Below are 13,452 nucleotides of genomic sequence, written 5' to 3'. Positions count from 1 at the left end.
AGTGAACTCTGGTTGGTTTGAATGTGAACGCCAAGCGGACCAGAGACCGCTCCAAAAGCAGGAAGTGGACTACAGAGCAGGGCATTCTGGGTAAATCCAACCAAAGCTAACATGTTAGCCTAGCGCTAGCAGCAGAAATGGCTCCTGGTCTTTAGCCTAAAGAGAAATCCTCCAACCGCTAAAATCCTCCATCTTGTTTCCATCTGGTGAAGAAGGAAGTTGCTCTCAGCGTCTTCAGAGGTTTTTGTGTCGTTTCCTTCAGTGGTTCTTGGTGCAGCGCCCCCACAGGCCAGGAGGGGAACAGGTTGGTTTGACTCAGAGCAGCTGGAGGAGGAGCAGATGTTCTGGGTCCAGTAGAACCGAGTCGACCGGACCGAAGGAGGGAAACAGCCTGACAGGACCAGAACCAGAACAACTGTTTACATTATTATGCCTTGCTGCTGAAATGGGCTATGTAAATAAAATGTGACTGATTGATCGATCGATTGATTGATCGATCAGTTGCTGCCATGATAACTTATTCATTTTAGTTTTATTTCTTAATGGCACCAACAAAGTTTTGTTCACATTTGTAACAGAAAGCTGCTGTGAAGCTCGGTGGTGGCAGGTAGTGATATGGGTTTGTCGTTACATGATCTCAGTTCAATAAAGTATTTATAAGTTAAGGTGAAGATTGCATCATTTGAACCTCAAACCCAGCAAACAGCAGAAGGACGGAATCAGGATGTTTCATGGCCTAGTCAAAGTCCAGATGTTAATCTGAGCCACAGCTGCTGGAGTGTATCCTAAACAAACATCCGGTTTCTTTTCCTCTGGACGAACACGGCTCTGATCTCTCCTTCAGATCAAACTGTTCGTGAAGGAATCCAGCCGTCCCTCGGCGGCGCGGCACTGCGACTCGGTTCTGGTTCTGGTCCACATGGATCTGTTTTGCAGACAAACAAAGGGCGGCTCAGTGTTTGCTCCGATGAGACAAAGAGATGCAGAGCAGCAAACCAGAGCAAGATGTGGACATTCTTGTGTTGGGTTGACTCTGACCAGAGATGAGTCACTGGGGGAATAACGGCCGCGGCATGCTAACGTCAGAATGCAGCGCCGCCCGCCGGCTCCCCGCCCAGGGCCACTGATGTGGGCGGCAGGAATTTCTCAGACAGATTCTCAGACACGCTGCCTTTCATCAGATGGGCTCTCCGCCCGCCGCCACCGCTCAGGTTTTAAAGGCAATTACAGAATCAGAGCAGAAAGAGTCTGCAGCTGCTGCTAATGCTACTAATGCTGCTAATGCTAGACTGCTGCTAATGCTACTAATGCTACTAATGCTGCTAATGCTATTGCTGCTAATGCTACTAATGCTGCTAATGCTACTAATGCTGCTAATGCTACTAATGCTGCTAATGCTATTGCTGCTAATGCTACTAATGCTGCTAATGCTACTAATGCTGCTAATGCTACTAATGCTGCTAATGCTGCTAATGCTATTGCTGCTAATGCTACTAATGCTGCTAATATTACTAATGCTACTAATGCTGCTAATGCTACTAATGCTGCTAATGCTGCTAATGCTATTGCTGCTAATGCTACTAATGCTGCTAATGCTACTAATGCTGCTAATGCTATTGCTGCTAATGCTACTAATGCTGCTAATGCTATTGCTGCTAATGTTACTAATGTTGCTAATGCTGCTAATGTTACTAATGTTGCTATTGCTGCTAATGCTACTAATGCTGCAGCCTGATGGAGATCAGCTGCACAAACAATTCCTGAAGGAGGAACATGAACTGTTCCTGGTTCAGTTCCTGGACTGAGGTTTGGTTTGGACCAGTGGAGCTGCCTGCCGGTGCGGCGCTCTGGTCACATGATGCCAGAGCGAGAAATAATCAGAGAAAAATACTAAAATATGTAAATGAACCTAAATCTAAGGTCTGAATATTCATATTTTCATGGCTTTTTCTTATTTTTAATCGTTTTCAATGTTTCAGACTCAGATGTTCGTCTCACTGAACATTCCTTGTTCAGTGAGACACGGAATGTTTGTAGGCACGGCGGTGGAAGCGTCATGCTGAGTGAAACTTTAACTGCTCTGAAACTCGGCAGCTCCAGAAGGTCAGTGACCCCAACCAAAGGTCAAGTTCAGGCCAGAATTTCAGAATAAACCTAAGATGAACTTTGACCTCTCTAGGTCTAGGTGCTCGATGCTTCGCTTTGTTTTGTTCAACGACCAACCAGATCCCTGAATCGACCAATCAGCTTCCTGAAACGTCCTAGTCCAATCAGAACCACCATCTGAGCCGCCCTTCATCCTTACATCATCATCATGAAGACGACAACAAACCAACAGATCCTCATCATGATGATAAAATATATTTTAAACATTTTAATCACTGCTCTCACGTTTTGTCTTAGCAGGATTAATTAATCTCATTTAATCTATGGAGTTCATTTCCTGCCAGACTTTTGTGTCAGGAAAAAGTTTGAGTCGCCTGCAGGCGTCTCCATCCTGTTCTTTAACTCTGGATGGCTGAAGCTAACGCTAGCTAGTGCTACTATAGCCTCACTAGCTAGCTAGCTTTTTAGTGTGTATATTGGGTTAAGCACAGATTTATCGATGCTCTTTGAAGCTCGGCTCTATGGGAATGAAGGCTGCAGAAACATGACAATCACAAAAAGCTAAAGCTCCCCAGAAAACAGTTAGCGCTGCTGCTAGTGCTAAGCTAACAGCAACAGAATATGAAGTTTAATGTTTAGTGGATTTTAGACAGATTTCCGTCTGACCTGCTGCGGAGTTTTGTTTTATAAATCTGTTACTATGGAGGGAAATCCAGATTAGAAGGAGGAGAAATGGAACCAGACAGAAAGAGATTAACGGTAGTATGAAAGTTTCCAGATAAAGTCAGAATGCGTTCACCTTTACGCCCTCAGTTCATCTTCCTAATATGATTCATTCTTGTTCATCTCTGTTGTGATTCAGGATTTAATTCAATTTGGTGAAAACTCGACCGCTGGTGTTGATGGGTCTCTACCTGAGTGACATCACTAACCTGACCTGTTGACGAGTCTCATCAATGACTGAAGCTGAAGCTACTTCCTGTCTGAGGAGCTGGTTGCCATGGCAACTGCAGCTGTAGCGGTCAGACAGAGGGGGTTGGGTTCCTCCTGATCAGAGGTGGAGCGGCGGGAGATGAAACCGGGGAGAAATGTGGGCTGACACCATCAGATGGAGGCGGTTAGCTAACAGGAAGGATTAGCCCTCATGCTAGCTGGAGCGGAGCAGCAGGTCACTAACAGGAAACATGTGGCGCCTCTCAGATGTCATGCTTCCTGTGAGCAGCTGGAGGTTCTGGTTCTGGTTGACATGAGTCAGCTCCACATAATCCGGGTTAATCTGACCTCCTCTGCAGCGCAGCGCTGCGGGTGGTACAGCTGTTCAGACACATCAGGACCCTTCACCTGCAGCAGGTAGAGGCATCTGGAGGCGGATCAGGGCGTCATCTGGAGGTGGGGCGTCATCTGGAGGCGGGGCGTCATCTGGAGGCGGATCAGGGCGTCAGGCGTCATCTGGAGGCGGGGCGTCAACCGGAGGCGGGGCGTCATCTGGAGGTGGGGCGTCATCTGGAGGTGGGGCGTCATCTGGAGGCGGGGCCTCATCTGGAGGCGGATCAGGGCGTCAACCGGAGGCGGGGCGTCATCTGGAGGCGGGGCGTCAACCGGAGGCGGGGCGTCATCTGGAGGCGGATCAGGGCGTCATCTGGAGGCGGGGCGTCATCTGGAGGTGGGGCGTCATCTGGAGGCGGGGCGTCATCGCCTGCTGTGGCTGCTGGATGTTATTTTTATCTTCCAGGTGAAACTCAGATTATCATCGTCAGGAATGTCTGGGAGAAAGGAGGGAAACGATCCACCAATCAGATTCCACCTTCAGCTCAGATGGTTTCCATGGTGACCTAGTCCAGCGTTTAAAATGGATCCGCCAGGTGCTGAGTCAGACCTGTGACCCCGCGGTGACCTCTGCGTCTCCTCAGCTGAACCTGCAGAATGTTCACTGCTGCCTCATCCACAAGGTCAAAGGTCAACCAGCCTCCATCCTGCAGCTGAGGCCAAACTTGAAAAGTGGAAAAAAACCTTGATTTTCAAATAAAAATGTAATTATTCTACTGTGGCTTTTCTTCCTTTGTTTTTTTCCTTTTACATCCTAAACTATAAAGTAAACATGAATATTTTAGTGAAATAAATGACGTGTTTCTGTAATAACCTCTACAGTAAAAAGACTAAAGAGGTTTTAGTTCTTTTTTTACATTTTTGGGTTTAAGTTGCTCTGAAAAGACTTGATGCAACTTTTCAGTTGCCTGATGGTTAAGAAATTTCTACCATTTTCTACCATTTGTCTGAACTGCAGCCGGCCGCGCAGGGGCCCCGGGCCGCGCCGCGCAGGGGCCCCGGGCCGCGCAGGGGCCCCGGGCCGCGCAGGGGCCCCGGGCCGCGCAGGGGCTCCGGGCCGCGCAGGGGCCCCGGGCCGCGCAGGGGCTCCGGGCCGCGCAGGGGCCCCGGGCCGCGCAGGGGCCGCGCCGCGCAGGGGCTCCGGGCCGCGCAGGGGCCCCGGGATTCGCAGGGGCCCCGGGCCGCGCAGGGGCCCCGGGCCGCGCAGGGGCCCCGGGATTCGCAGGGGCCCCGGGCCGCGCAGGGGCCCCGGGCCGCGCAGGGGCCCCGGGCCGCGCAGGGGCCCCGGGCCGCGCAGGGGCCCCGGGCCGCGCAGGGGCCCCGGGCCGCGCAGGGGCCCCGGGCCGCGCAGGGGCCGCGCCGCGCAGGGGCTCCGGGCCGCGCAGGGGATCCGGGCCGCGCCGCGCAGGGCCCCCGGCCCGCACGTTGACACCCTGTTTTCAGGCCTAAATAAGTTCTTAGCGGCTCTCAGGGCGGACCGGCGATCAGCAGGAGATTTTCTCTTTCTCCTCTGATTCAGACAGTTACTCATGGCTCACGCGCGCGTGTCACGCTGCGTGTGGCGTGGGCGGAACGAGGCGAGGCTGGAGAACAGCCCGTCTGACGGACCGCAGAGCAGCAGAACCTGCAGTCCGGGCGGGATGACCCGGTCCGGTAATCTGGTTAATAGTCTGACAGGCGGAACCATGTGAGCGTTTGATCCCGGCCCAACACGCCCCGAACCGTCTAGACGGACCATCTGATCCCGCACATGATCCCAACGCACCACAACAAACAGACGGAGCGAGCGGCTCCTGCAAACAGCCAGAAACTCCCAGGAACTGCGGGGCTCCGCCGCATTCCTGCCGCTCCGCCGCCTGTAAGCGGATCCGCAGCAGCTTCTTTCCAGCGGGGCGTTCAGACGGTCTGGACTCCTGACCAGCAGCACCGGAACAAACTGCTGCAGCTGATCTGAGGATCAAACGTGTTTCTGTGGCTCTCAGTTCATCTGAGCAACAGGAAAATAAAGTATTTTTAATATTCACTGCAGCTAGAAAACCTTTTGTGTCAGCAGAAAATAAGACATAAAGGTGATTATATTGAAACTAATAAAACCCGGATGATCCGGTTGATGTGGAACATGGAGACAGATCCACTGGATCAGAACCAGAATGAACAGAATCTGTTGCAGTTGGACGTAGTGACCTGAGTGTTTCTGTTAGTTTTAGGTTTCTGTGTCCAGTGAGTCTGTTGTCCTGTCTTCCTGTCTGGTGTCTCGGTTCAGTGATTCTATTTAAGTCCACCTGTTGTCTCTGTCTCTTGTCTGTCTTGTCCACGTAGTTTGTCCATCAGTCGTTTGCTACCAGTGGCTAGCTTAGCTTCCGCCCTGGTCTGTCTGCTTTCTGACCTCAGCTCTTCAACATCCTGGCATCAGGATGACTTGCTGTAGCAGATTTCATGTTAAAACACATTCTAATAACTTCACTTCATTAAACTGGAGTGAATCTGAACTGGACCTGTGACAAAAACTCTGAAACTCATCTATAAACAGGATTTTTTTCTTTTTAATCTTTTAGCCAGTTTTCCTTAATAGTGTGTTTAAATGTAATCTGACTCATCAACACAATCCTATCACACGAAGCTGAACCGAGAACCAGTCAGTTCTCTTCTAGTTAAGCAGCCAATCGTGTGTGGTTGCTAGGGAAAATATCAAATGTTTGACCAATCAGCATCGCTGAATTTAATGTCTGAATGCGCTGTGAATTTCGCCTCCACCTGTAAAGATGCGTTTAAGCCAGCAGGGGGCGGTAATGCAAACCAACCGCCAAAAAGCATAAAAGAAGAAGACGACGCGGGAAAGTTTTGTGCAGTTGGTAAAGATGATAATGGCGCCGACAGAGTCGTAATCACTCGATACTGGACTGAACTTTGAGATCCACTTTTTGCTCTAAATTTGTTAAACACACATTGAAGTAACGTTACGTCTACTGGGGTAGATTAACGTTCCTCCCAGTCCAACAGGAGCCATGCTGTCCGCTCTGTCCCCTCCACGTCCTCCGTGTCCCCCGTCCCCTCCGTGTCCCCTCCATGTCCCCGGCCCCTCCATGTCCCCCGTCCCCTCCATGTCCCCCGTCCCCTCCGTGTCTCCCCGGCACGCGGAAGCTGTCAGTGATCTGTGGTTGCATCTGAACTCTAATGGCTCCATGAGGGATGAGAACTGCGATATGAACTTTGACCTTGTCCTGAGCAGATGCTGCTGTGGTCTGTAGGAAATCCTCTGGTGCTTCATAACCTGGAAACTAACATTTTTATTCTCCCTCTTAAATAAAAAGAGGTAATAAAAGTTTGAGTGTTAAAATAATGTTTCCCTCGACGTCAGAGAGTCGGACGACCTCTGGAGCTTCAGTCAGACTCGACTCTTGGCCTGGCGTTTGTGTTTAGAGCTTCGTCCGGAGGATTCGTTCGTTCGTCATGTCTTCACACTGCCGAGCGTCTGCCAGACGCTGCCGAGCGTCTGCCAGACGCTGCCGAGCGTCTCCCAGACGCTGCCGAGCGTCTGCCAGACGCTGCCGAGCGTCTGCCAGACGCCGCCGAGCGTCTGCCAGACGTTTCCCTGCTGTCATTTGATGAGCAGATCATCCAGGCTGCTGGTTTCCTGGAGGTGCTGATAAAGGTCGACGCGGTCCGATGGAGCCACATGTTCGCCACGGGAACAGTCCAGCTCAGTCTAGAGCTGTGCTGTGTAGATGCTGAGTCTTGCCACTGAAGGTGAAAGCTGTGTTTTCATCCACTTGTGAGTGAAGTTTTAAAATGTTGCCAAAAAGGAAACATGAGTTAGTCGTGTTTCCATCTGCTGGCTTGGAGAGAATCTACCAGCAAAGCGTGATGTCATCAGATGTAAACAGGAAGTGGACGTTGCTAACTCCCATGAATCAGAGGGTTTTCCTCTCCATGCTGGAGGTTTGGGTTTAGAAATGTTTCCCAGTTTGGTGCCTCTGGTAAGGCACAGACCGGAGTGGATGGGAGCATTTGGTTTGAATCCGTGATTCTCCTTTAGCCCGTTAGCCATTAGCTGTTTTGGTGATTTCCATCAACATGCTTCAAAGTGAAACATGGTGATGCAAACACTGGCAGCTTGGCCCACTTTCTGATTGGCTGCCGTGTCTCTGAGTCCTCTGGCCACCAGCACAGCTTTGAAATGTAATTCCCAAAGATCCGGCCCTGCTGTCGATGAGGAAAATACACATCAGAACAAACGCAGCAGGACGCCGTGAACCTTTGATCCCAGTAGACGTTCATTATTCAGAACAGCAGCACGAATAAGTTAACAGGGGATCTGCTCCGACAAACACGACATGTTTGTTTCTCTATAGATGGTTGCCTAGGAAACGGTGCTGCTGGTTTCAGTTCATAAGCAAAATAATAAATTATTTTTGTTTTCCTGATAAGTTTTAGTGAATTTTTGATCCTTTAAATAAATATGAATGATAGAAAGTACTTTTTGTTCTTTGAGTGTATGTCTTTGGAAAATTATGGTTTTTCTCCAGAAGGAATTAGTTGATCGGTTATGAGAGAACACCAATAACCTTTAAAATGTCCAATAATCGATCAGCTTCGGAGCGGATACGTCTGCCGGACTCTTGCACTCCGTGTTCTGGTCCAGATGGGAGTGAAGTGTTGAATCCGGCCCAGGCTGCGATGGTCCCGTACCTTTCTCCTCCCGATGCCCCCCGCCCTCAGTCCCAGCGCTTCCTGTCTGTGTGGGACCGCCGGCAGCCACTCGGCCTCATGGGAAATCCAGGGTTTGCCCGCGGCCCATCAGCCTGATGGTATCTGACATCTCGCTTGGGTGAACACTGTGTTCCTTCACAGGAATGTGTGTGTTGACAGCCGAGGCTTTGATGATGCTTGTGGACCTCCGTCAGCGTGTGAGCGACCGGCGGACATCTGATCCGGCGGCGTGCTGAGGAGCCGGGGCTGATGGGAAACATCTCCAGCCATCTAAAGCGGTCCCATGCCGCCCAGGATAAAACTACAGCACGGATTGGTTGGTTTCTACTGACTCGTTTATTAAATCATGTTTGTGTCGGAACTCAGTCGTCTTAATTGGACGGTTGGCAGGTTATTTGGTTTCCCTCCAGGCTAATGAAACCTTTCAGAACCGAATCAAGGGAGAATGGCAGGAAGATCAGTGCTGCCCGTGTGTGTGTGTGTGTGTGTGTGTGTGTGTGTGTGTGTGTGTGTGTGTGTGTGTGTGTGTGTGTGTTAGCAGGCAGGAAGTGCCATCAGACCGTCAGGTGTAGGGACGGATGCCGAGGTAACGATGTGTCTCATTTGATCATCTCGTCTCCTGAAGAAGTTAAATTCAGTTTCCTGGTTTTTGATGCAGAACAAAAAGCTGAAGGTGTCGCTGATGGCCTAGTTAAAACCCTTCAGCTTCCTTTTGGTCCACACGATGAAAGAGCGCTTGGTGATGATGATGATGATGATGATGATGATGATGATGATGATGATGAAGAAAGCAGCTGCTTGGTTCTCAGCCGACCAACAGAAATCAGACAGAACCTGGTCCGGGGTCATGATGATGAACCAGGGGAACTTTCTACTCACCTCACAGTAGAAAACAAGCGACATGCTTCAGACCAGCCGTGGTTCTACTGGTGGTACTGGGCTTTAGCCGCTCCCAGCAGAGAACCCAGAAGGAAACCAAACTTCTTCCCCCTCCTGGTTAAACCAGCTGCTGGTTCTTCAGAACCGGGCTGCTGAGAAACCGGTACGTCCTGGAGGCAGGTTCTGCTTCTGTTCGCTGATCCAAGTGAATGGGAGAAAACCCAGACTGACCTCTGGAGGCAGATGAGAACATATTTCTCCATGTTCTCTGCTCCATTTAGACTTGACGGATATTTTCCTCCGTTTCCTCTGAACTTGGATTCTGGGAATATTATCGGACTGAACGTTCTCATCCTCCACCAGATGGAAACCCGGAAGGACTGGGAGTCTCGTGTTGTTAGCAGCAGAAGCTAACAGCAGCTAATAGATTCAGACACTGAAGGACTTGGAGGTTTGATGGTGAGAAAATATCAACTTGCAAACTAGCATGTTGATTTCTGCAGAACCCGCCACAACGCTCCGGAACCGCCGGAGACCAGAACCGCCGGAGACCAGAACCGCTTGGTCTCACATCGGCGCCATGCTGGCCTGAGAACGCAGCGCCTGTAAGGAACTGGGCCGACATGGTTCTGATTCTGACTGCGGTTTTGGTTCTGTTCTAGTTCTGGTTCTCTTCAGGTTCCAGTTCTGTTCTGGTTCGGTTCTTCTGGGCCATAGAGGTTCTGGTTCAGAGCCGTCTGACCGTCTGCAGGATCAATTTATTCTGAGAACATTTCACTGGTTTCTGGACCAACGTTTCAGCCGAGACCTTCAAATGTCGACGTAAGGAGCCGTAAAACACACACACACACACACACACAGACACACACACAGAGACACACACACACACACAGACACACACACACACACACACAGACACACACAGAGACACACACACACACACAGACACACACACACACAGACACACACACACAGACACACACACACACACACACAGAGACACACACACAGACACACACACACACACACACACACACACACACACACAGACACACACACACACACACACACATACACACAGAGACACACACACACAGTGACACACACACAGAGAGACACACACAGAGACACACACACACGTGCTGCTCCTGGGGTTTTGTGTCGTCTCTCTCTCATGTGACTCGTCGCTTCGCTTTGAGGGAAACATTTTTCTGCTTCATGATAAATATTATGAATCCCAGCAGCTTTGCTGTGTTTTTATTCTTTAACAGCTGAAGAGTCAGTGAGCCGCTTGGCCACCAGGAGACTCTGCAAGTTTCTCCCAGTTATTATTCTCCTTCAGCCTCACGGAGCGAAACAGGAAGTGGGAGGACGGTCGGACAGGAAGTGGGAGGACGGTCGGACAGGAAGTGGGAGGACGGTCGGACAGGAAGTGGGAGGACGGTCGGACAGGAAGTGGGAGGACGGTCGGACAGGAAGTGGGAGGACGGTCGGACAGGAAGTGGGAGGACGGTCGGACAGGAAGTGGGAGGACGGTCGGACAGGAAGTGGGAGGACGGTCGGACAGGAAGAGGGAGGACGGTCGGACAGGAAGTGGGAGGACGGTCGGACAGGAAGTGGGAGGACGGTCGGACAGGAAGTGGGAGGACGGTCGGACAGGAAGAGGGAGGACGGTCGGACAGGAAGTGGGAGGACGGTCGGACAGGAAGTGGGAGGACGGTCGGACAGGAAGAGGGAGGACGGTCGGACAGGAAGTGGGAGGACGGTCGGACAGGAAGTGGGAGGACGGTCGGACAGGAAGTGGGAGGACGGTCGGACAGGAAGTGGGAGGACGGTCGGACAGGAAGAGGGAGGACGGTCGGACAGGAAGAGGGAGGACGGTCGGACAGGAAGTGGGAGGACGGTCGGACAGGAAGTGGGAGGACGGTCGGACAGGAAGCAGCTCTGCTTGGTTTTCCTTACTTCCACGTTTCATGTTGGTCGTTCCTCCAGGTGAACAAGCAGCCAATCGCAGCAGAGCGTGGCGTTAATAATCGTTAATGATGAAATGGTGAAATGAGCAGGAGAAACTACGCTCAGTGATGGAGAGAACGTTGATTTTCATTTCATCGTCATGATGCAGTGAATTCAGGAAGTAAAACCCCAGGACACATTTTTACAGACGTCTGGAGGTTTTGCTTGGTTCTCACTCCTCACCAGCAGGAGGCAGCGATGCTCCAGTCAGGATCAGCAGCCACCATGAAACAGACGTGGAAGAAGAAGGTCCGACCTGAGGCAGAGTAACACTTGGTTCATTCGGCAGGACGACGATCTACAGCAGAACTCAGAACGGAAAGACAAAACACGTGTTTCAGAGTGGCCTAGCCAAAGGCCGCTCCTTCTGGAGAGTCCTGGTTACAGCAGCTGTTGGGTTCAGGGTGAATGGACTCAGGGTGTGAAGCGGTTTCTGGTTCTGGCTGAATTTGGTCGATCTGAGCTTCCTCTGGCGTTTCATCAGGTTTTCCTCCGGCTCTGAGCGACGGCGTGACGGCGCGTCGTCGCTCAGAGGATCACGCCTTCGCGCCGTCTCGGCTCCTTCATCTTCACAGCCGACTCGCTGAATGACTTCCTATTATTTGGTATTCGGGAACAGGAAGCCTGACGGGTCCAGATCACAGCCGTTAATAAAAACACGTCACTAATGAGCTGAAGACTCAGAGCAGCAGGAAATGAAACCAGTTCAGAGATGAAGGAGTGAAGAGATGAATGCATGAACCCTGTGACTCCAGCTCATCTCATCCGCCACAGTAGAAGCTCATTAAACTCGTCTGACGTCAGTTTTCCTGTGTGTGTCGGAGTCTGTGCACTCACACCTTGTTATTTCAGGTCTCTGTCAAACAACTTCCTGCCTCATCGCCGTGGTGATGGCTGTCCGAGCTCTGCAGCCATCATTACCGTCCGCAGCAGTAATGAAGGTGAGTCACCGGCGGCTCTGATTGGACCAGAGACGCCTGCAGCACCGCGGCGCAGGTACCGGAGGTCACAGAGTTCATGGCAGCCGACGCTCCGCTGCCACTCAGACCAACTTCACCTCGCGGCTGGAAACAGGTTTAATTAACGTCCACCTGCAGCACAAAGTCCAACCAGAACCGAAGGGAAAAGAACATTTTTACATTTTATTTCTGCATTTGGAATAAACTGACGCCACTAAATCTGGTTTCCCTCCTTCAGTCGGTCGACCCGGTTCTACTGGACCCAGAACATCTGCTCCACCTCCAGCTGCTCTGAGTCAAACCAACCTGTTCCCCTCCTGGCCTGTGGGGGCGCTGCACCAAGAACCACTGAAGGAAACGACACAAAAACCTCTGAAGACACTGAGAGCAACTTCCTTCTTCACCAGATGGAAACAAGATGGAGGATTTTAGCGGTTGGAGGATTTCTCTTTAGGCTAAAGACCAGGAGCCATTTCTGCTGCTAGCCCTAGGCTAACATGTTAGCTTTAGTTGGATTTACCCAGAATGCCCTGCGTGTAGTCCACTTCCTGCTTTTGGAGCGGTCTCTGGTCCGCGTGTGTGTTAGCTGCAGTGTGTTAGCAGTGTGTGTGTGTGTTAGCTGCAGTGTGTTAGCAGTGTGTGTGTGTGTGTGTGTGTGTGTGTGTGTGTGTGTGTGTGTGTGTGTGTGTGTGTGTGTGTGTGTGTGTGTGTGTGTGTGTGTTAGCTGCCGGTGTTTGTCTGTCTCAGGACTCATTTCCTCACTTTGAAAATCTACTTTATTAAATTCTCTAATCCTATTGTGACGACTCGGCGGCGTAAAACGATATCAGGCCAGGAAATTAAACAGACGACACACACACACACACACACGCACACACACACACACACACACACACACACACACACACACACACACACCCTGCATGGAGACTTCTACCTCTGTGAGGACCGCTCCTCCTCATTGCGGCTCTTCATCACCTCAGAGCCTCTGAGGCTGTCTGAGTGTGAAATGTTGAGGTTTTATCACTGAAGGAGTCTGGAGAACGTTTTCATCTGATCCAACCTGAGAGCAGGAAGCAGATAAACATGATCAGAGCAGCGACTAAAAACTCTGGAAACTAAATCTGATCATTTAACCAGTGAAACAAAATCAACACAAACACCAAAATGTAAATAAGTCTTTTATAAATAATTTATTTATATAATACTATCTTTAATCCACCTGACACCAAATTAATTTAGAGAAATGTTAACCTTTAAAAACAGATTTTACTCGGTTTCCACCCACTGTGCGTTAGCGGTGGCGGCGCTGGGCGTGTAGGGTCAGGGTCGGGTCGGGGCGTCGGCGGTGCCACGGAGAAAATTATTCCATATGATCAGAAGTGAACATGTTTTGATCTGGAGAAGAAAAACTGTTTTCTGTGGCTCCTTGGTCTCCAGGTGTGTGTGTGTGTGTGTG

At 50.8% G+C, this 13,452-nt stretch overlaps 1 protein-coding gene across 5 annotated transcripts in view; it reads left to right on the top strand.

The window, feature by feature from the left end:
• Window positions 1-4,148, top strand: part of sugct (succinyl-CoA:glutarate-CoA transferase) — a 75,042-nt gene extending 70,894 nt beyond the window's left edge. The window contains exons 14-15 of one of the 5 annotated variants that reach the window (XR_014085210.1): window positions 1-3,456; window positions 3,839-4,148. The exon at window positions 1-3,456 is cut by the window's left edge and continues 486 nt beyond it. The gene's annotated coding sequence lies outside the window, so the exon portion shown is untranslated. Of the gene's footprint in view, window positions 3,496-3,531; window positions 3,548-3,710 lie in introns of those variants that run through there. The other 4 variants (XR_014085207.1, XR_014085208.1, XR_014085206.1 and 1 more) reach the window with 4 other exon arrangements.
• The last annotated feature ends 9,304 nt before the right edge of the window (window positions 4,149-13,452 follow it).

The sequence above is a fragment of the Poecilia reticulata genome, chromosome 20, assembly GCF_904066995.2.
Source record: "Poecilia reticulata chromosome 20, P_reticulata-male-v2, whole genome shotgun sequence".
NCBI classification, from domain to species: Eukaryota; Metazoa; Chordata; class Actinopteri; order Cyprinodontiformes; family Poeciliidae; genus Poecilia; species Poecilia reticulata.
This window is presented reverse-complemented; position numbering and strand designations above follow the sequence as displayed.